Raw genomic sequence first — 6,321 nt, forward strand, 5'->3', positions numbered from 1 at the left:
GAGGGATGCATGGGAAGCGGGCAGAGGTGTTGGGAGGCTGATGTTTTGAAGTGTTGCTTTGGTGAGCTTTGAAGCTGAGAAGGACTTGAATGGCTAACAACTTCGGAATCCTCTGTACTCCCTAACAGGGGTTACTGTTGTTCTCGATTCTATAGTCCCATAAAGCCAGTTTTTCTTCTTGTTGGGGTAGGAAAGCGAATGGCATTTGTGTAGAGAGTGGCTTCTGAGGTGGAGTTCCAGGTACTGACCACTGCCTGCCCTTGCCAGGTGGTCTTGTTCTTTTCTTCCTCCCCCTGTTTTCCTTGCTCATGGCCTCGTTTCCCGCATTTTCACTTTCCTTTGCCTTCATCTCCTTCCTCTCTGTAGAGCCTAAGCTTCAGGCTTGGTCACAGCGTGGCCCTGCTCACTCCCTGCGGTGGAGCTGGACCGACCCGTCCTCGTGCAGTGAGGTCGGGCTCTGCTGGGGCTCTGAGAGTGCTGGGGCCTCCGGGGCTGTCGGCTGCAGTTCTCCAGACGCTCCGCAGCCAGGCCCTTTGGGAAGCTGGTTCGCCTTCTGCCATGAGGCCGTAGTGCTTTTGCTAGAACTAAAGTTCCTCAGAATTGTAATTATTTTTTGAAGTAATATTTTGGTTGCTTAAGTTTTCAGAGACAATTCTAAACTGATCTAGAGACTCATTCAGCAGCAATGACCTTTTTAAAACTTACATTAAGTAAACTGCCAGTAGCTTAAATCACATGTATGTCAGAGCCTCCTCTGTTCTCTACTGTGGGACTTCAAATGTTTTTAAGTGTGCTCTTTATTAAATGCTTGTGCAGGTTTTGTAATTCAGTACAGAAAGTTTAACCTTGTAATGTACATTTTTTTTGTATGTAAAAAGTCTTTTAAGTAGCCTTATCCTTATTTAAATAAACTGAATAAAATTATTGAGTAGGTCTGTCGTTCGTAAAAAAAAATAAAATGAAAAAATACTCTGTAATGACTTGATCTCTTTTTATTTGAGTAAGTGCTATTGAAAGGTGTCACTTTTATAGTAAAAAGTCTGTTTCTGGACTGATTGAGCTCCAGCATGATTCCGATAGTCCCCCCATCTCGGGGTGCTGCTGTCCAAGGAGCATGGCTGGAGTGGCCTGGCATTCAGGACTCCCTGGTGCAGCAGAGGCTGACACTGACCACTGCTGTGCTTGGGGAGGGAGACACGGTCCCAAACCTCATCCCTTGTAAGCTTTCTTTTTTTAAAAAAAAATGTGTGTGTGTGTGTGTGTGTGTGTGTGTGTATACACACACACACACAAATTGATTTTAGAGAGGAAGGGAGAGGGAGAGAGAGAAACATCAATGGTTAGAATCAAAATTGGCTGCCTCCTGCAGCCCTCCCGCCCCCACCGGGGATCGAGCCATAGGCCGACGCTCAACCACTGAGCCATGCCGGCTGGGCCCTTGTAAGCTTTCTTCACTGGGGCAAACCAGAGATTCGTTGAGGGCTTATTTGTGTTTGCGTGGTCTTAAGAAAGTTAATTTCTAAACTGGTGTCTTAATGTTGATAGCAAAGCTCTAAATTAACTAGGGAAAGCCTCAGGTCACCTGCCTTGAACTTAAAAATTAGATCCTTGATTTTTTTTTTGTCTGGACAGAAGCGACCAAAAAATTTTATTTCCATTTAGATTTTTACTAATGTGTTCTAATGTGTACTAACTGAAGTGCTTTGCCCTGCCAGTTGTTATAAAGTTGGTTGTCTTCCCTGTTGTGGCAGAAGAAATAAAGATGTGAATTAAGTTCTCCTAAAGAAAAGACAGGCAAGTGAACAGGAATGATGGGTAATTATAATGAGAGGAAAAAAAATCAGGCTTAGGGTGAGAAACTATTTAAATCTAGTGGTTAGGAAAGCCTCTTTGAAACGCTGGTATTTTAAGGGGTGACAGCTCTGGGAAGCTTTTGGGAAAAATATCCTATAAATGGTAGATTGTGATCAAGCAAATGCTTCTACTGTCACTCCTGGACCCCTGCTGCAGCAGTGATGGGGAAGAAGCTAGAAAAATATGCCCCACTGACAGCCACCCACTCCCCATCCAGCTGCCAGGTGACTGACTGCATGAGGTCCCAGGGCAGACAGCCCAGATAGCTGACTCGCAGAATCGCAGGGAATAGAAGGGGCGGTGCTAAGCCACTAAGCGCTGGGGATGGTTTGCTACCCAGCACCAGATAACAGACATCAGTCTCCATGGTGAAGTGAATACCTGAGTCTTCGTAGGTTTTTAGATCAAAAAGACTAGTGGGGAGGGTAGTATGAAATGAAGTCAGAGAAGGTAGGCCAAAGCCAGAGAAAGGTGGACCTTAGGCCATAAAGGACCTCGAATGTGATGCTAAGAGAAATTGGAAGCTGTTTGTTAGCGCTGTTCAGACTTGACCAAGTTGAATCAAAAGACAGAAACAAGACTGGTTGTGTACAATAGCATGAAATGTTTTTTAATCTCTAATAAAATTAACCAGGTGCCTTGTTTTTTAGCCTTTGGGTACATGGTTTGAACCAAACTATTTACATTTCTTTGACTAATAATTAAACCTTAGAAGACTAAAATACCAGGTACGCTTAAAGATGGTTTTATAAATATAAGAACACCAACTCTAACTAAGCCTTCTGTTATGTCTATCCTGCCCTGCTACATACTTTTTTTGAAATAAACTTTTTTAAAAAATATTTTATTGATTTTTTACAGAGAGGAAGAGAGAGAGAGAGTTAGAAACATCGATGAGAGAAAAACATCGACCAGCTGCCTCCTGTACATCTCCTACTGGGGATGTGCCCGCAACCCAGGTACATGCCCTTGACCGGAATCGAACCCGGGACCTTTCAGTCCGCAGGCCGACGCTCTATCCACTGAGCCAAACCGGTTTTGGCTGAAATAAACTTTTAAAACATAAACCTTGTAGCGTTTTCGGTGTATAGAAATATTGCTGGCTGAGGCGGTATTGAGAGTTTCCCTCTCCCGACAGCTTCCTGCCACTGATCTGCCTTAGTCTGGTGCCTTCCTGAGACTAATCAGTACTGATACATTGTTAGCTAAAGTCCATAACTTTGTGAAGGTTTTCTTAGTTTTTACCAAATGTCCCTTTTCTGTCCCAGGATACCACCTTACCTTTAGTTTTCATAATAACTCCTTAGAGTCAGCTGGGCTGACAGTGTCTCAGACTCTCCTTAAATTTCTCAGCCTTGACAATGGGGAGCATATTGGTTAGTTGTTTTGAAGAATGCCCCTCAGTTGGACTTGTCTCGGGTTTTTTGCATGATGAGACAGGTTACGAGTTTCAGGAAGATGGGAGGAAAGAGCCGTTCCATCCTGTTGTATTAGGGTGCATTCTCTATCGGCTTTAACCCTTTCGAGGGGACCCTCGGCCACCGGCTCAGGCACTGTCAGGTCACATGGGGTCACTTTCCTCCTCTCACGCTGTGCTCGGGAGGGGGTCACGGGAGGAGCGTGGAGTACGCTTCACCTTGCTGGCCAGCGGCCACATAGCCCACTTGGAATTCTCTGCAGAATTGTCTGTTCTCCCCCTTTTAAAATTTAATAATCATCTCTGTGGACTCAGACACTTGCAGTTTGGGTAATGACATCATGCTTTCTTGTTGGTTTTGCTCAGATCCCCCTGGCCCTGGCCACTGAGAACGGTCTCAGTTGGCCGCTGTGTCCCTCTGATCTAGCCATCCTGTGGCTTCTCCGGAGCACCGCCTTACTTTCTGGTGGAGCAATGCTCCAGGTTCCTCTTGCATGTGTCCTGTCCCAGTCTCTCCAAGGAGCCTTGGTTCCTGTTCTTGCAGGATGGCGTTGGAAAGCAAGATCTGGGCACTAGGGTGCTCATTGATACTGGGGTGTCGTTGCTTCTGGGCCGCAACTGACAGAGCAAGGAAATACATATGTGTTTATACTGACCCTGGTATGTGCACACATCTGCGTGTTTTCATATGTAAGCATCTCTATAGTAAGCTAAACATGAGGTCATACTGTGTGGACCACTGTAGGCCTCCTGTGCTTGTTTCTAAGTGCCCGCCCCAAAAATGAGAAGCCAGGCTCCCACCACCCACTGTCCACTTACTTACCTGTTTGCTTCTGGTACCCAGGTGCAGCGGTGGCCGCTGTTCACCGGTGCCCGTGTGGGAAACAACACCATCAGCTAAATGGAGTGCAGTGATTTATACAATTCCTCTGCCTCTGTCCTTTCAGACTCCACTCATTTCCAGTGTTAAGTCATGTCGCTTAAAAATATGGGAGTTTTATATTTTAATGAACAAGAGGATGTCAAGTTAACTTTTCTCTGTTTGATTGATTGATGAGGGGGAGAGAGAGAGAGAGAGAGACCGGTTTGTCGTTCCACTTATTTACGCATTCATTGGTTGGTTCTTCTACGTGCCCCGATGGGTCGATGCTCTAACTAATGTGAACGCCCTGTTCCTGGCCACACACACCATTAGTGCAGTAGGGACTGGCTGTGTTTCACACTCTACGTAAGGAGCTGGAATAAGACCTGTCTCTGCTCCAAGGGGCTTTACCCTTTTATTAATCCCCGTTGATGCAGTCTAAACATTCAAATAATTTGAGAAAAAATCTGAAGAACATTTTAAATTAAAGTCAGGATGTTTGTGTACCAAAGGGCTTACTATTTAACGTTTTTAATTCTTTGAAGCCTAAGGAAACCAACCCCAAACTGGCTTTTTCTCTTGGAAGATGCTTCCGACCCTGGGAGGGTTTTGTTCACATGCTTCTAACTGTACAGTTGTTGATAGTGCCTGGGATGAAGTTACCCGCTCTGATTTCTGGGGCAGACTGATTTCTTCTCTCGCTTCCCTTTGGCGTACTGAGAAGAGTCGGTTTCGTAGTTCATGTGCATTAGGGCACGTGTGATGCCTGGACATTCCCTTCTCAGTGTTTCAGAAAAGAGATTGCATCCCCCACAATCATCTCCACATTTAAGAAAACAAATTGTGTTTTATTTTAGAAATAATGCCTCCCTTAACCTTGGTCCAGTTATGGCTTTTTCTCATTGTTTCAGACTGGAAGCAGTGGAGTGCAGCACTCTGGTTATGGAAGAGGAGGCGTGCGGAGGGGATGACTTCTCTGAAGGCTGCCGCTAGCTGGTGGCAGAGCAGCGGCCCAAACCTGGACCCCCTGCCCTTTTCTTAAACCAGAAATGGGCTCCTTCCCAGGCCCCTCCACGCCCACCCCTCCCCTGGAGTGCAGTGCAGTGGCCCTGCGTTCACACGACGGCTCACTGGCTAGCGGAGAGGAGAGGGACATAACAGACAGACGCCGCAGTAGCAGGTGTGTGGCCGGCAGTTCCCCAGGAAGGACGGGCTGGCGTCAGGAGCCGTCCCGTGTGCTGGCCCGCGTGGCCGCGAGTGAGCATCGTTCCTCTGGGCTCCCATTCTCACTCTGATCCGGAGTCTCTCCCAGATCTCAGTTCTCTGTATTTCCACCTCATTTCACCCTGAGCCCCTCGGGCTGCCCTCTGAGGCCAGGCAGCCTCATGTTGGAATGAGCACTTAAATATACAGCGAGCGTTATAAGGCTTTTTGCTCAGGTCTCTCTCTACTTCATGGACCTTGTGCCTCCGCCTGGGGTCTCTGCAGAAGAGGGGGCCTCCCGCGCCTGGCCCTCCCTTTCAGTGTGCGTGGCATGCCTCCTGTGAGTGTGTCTACTCTGTGTCAGGGTTCAGGGCGCTCTGGCAGGGGCGGGGGGTGCCCACTGTTAGTGCGGGATCCCCGTGGATACTGTCAGTCACCCTTTCCCGGAAGGATTCCCCGCCGTGGATACCCTTCCTCTGCTCTTACAACATATCTCAATAGGACACAACCCCCTGTTGAAAAAATCCAGAGCCCTGAGACCGCAAGAACCCAGCAGAGTAGGCCATTCGTTTGATGCACTATTAACCAGTGTGTTATGGTGAGAAGACAGCCCCGCACCCCACAAGGTGGGGAACCTGTGGCCAGGACTCCAAAGAGCACCTGTCCCCTGTGATAAAGGTGAGCTAGAAGTCAGCCTGCCTGCTGAGGGAGGGAGGAAGCCAGGAAGGAGAAAGAGCAGGGAGATGAAGGGGTGGGGGGAGGCGGAGATGGAGGCCTGCAGCAGCAAGCAGGCTCCTGCAGGTTTGCAGCCAAGCTGCGCCCGGAGCCTTCCTGGGAAGTAGGTCCAGCCTAGGCCGGCGGAGCCCTGTCTGCAGGAAGACAGCGCTGGGCATGAGGAGGCGCCTGCGGACGGTGCTGGACGCGGCGACAGCACAGGTCAGCTTACCAGGCACAAGAGGAAAATGCGCACCAGCGCCAGATGCTG

The 6,321-nt window shown here is 48.2% G+C and overlaps 1 protein-coding gene across 1 annotated transcript in view; it reads left to right on the forward strand.

Moving 5' to 3' along the window:
- LOC102771709 (chromosome unknown open reading frame, human C2orf49) overlaps positions 1 to 5,558 on the forward strand; it is a 16,337-nt gene extending 10,779 nt beyond the window's left edge. Inside the window, exon 5 of the mRNA XM_006759516.2 lies at positions 5,045 to 5,558. The gene's annotated coding sequence lies outside the window, so the exon portion shown is untranslated. The remainder of the gene's footprint in view (positions 1 to 5,044) is intronic.
- The last annotated feature ends 763 nt before the right edge of the window (positions 5,559 to 6,321 follow it).

The sequence above is a fragment of the Myotis davidii genome, unplaced genomic scaffold, assembly GCF_000327345.1.
Source record: "Myotis davidii unplaced genomic scaffold, ASM32734v1 scaffold614, whole genome shotgun sequence".
Classification (NCBI taxonomy): Eukaryota; Metazoa; Chordata; class Mammalia; order Chiroptera; family Vespertilionidae; genus Myotis; species Myotis davidii.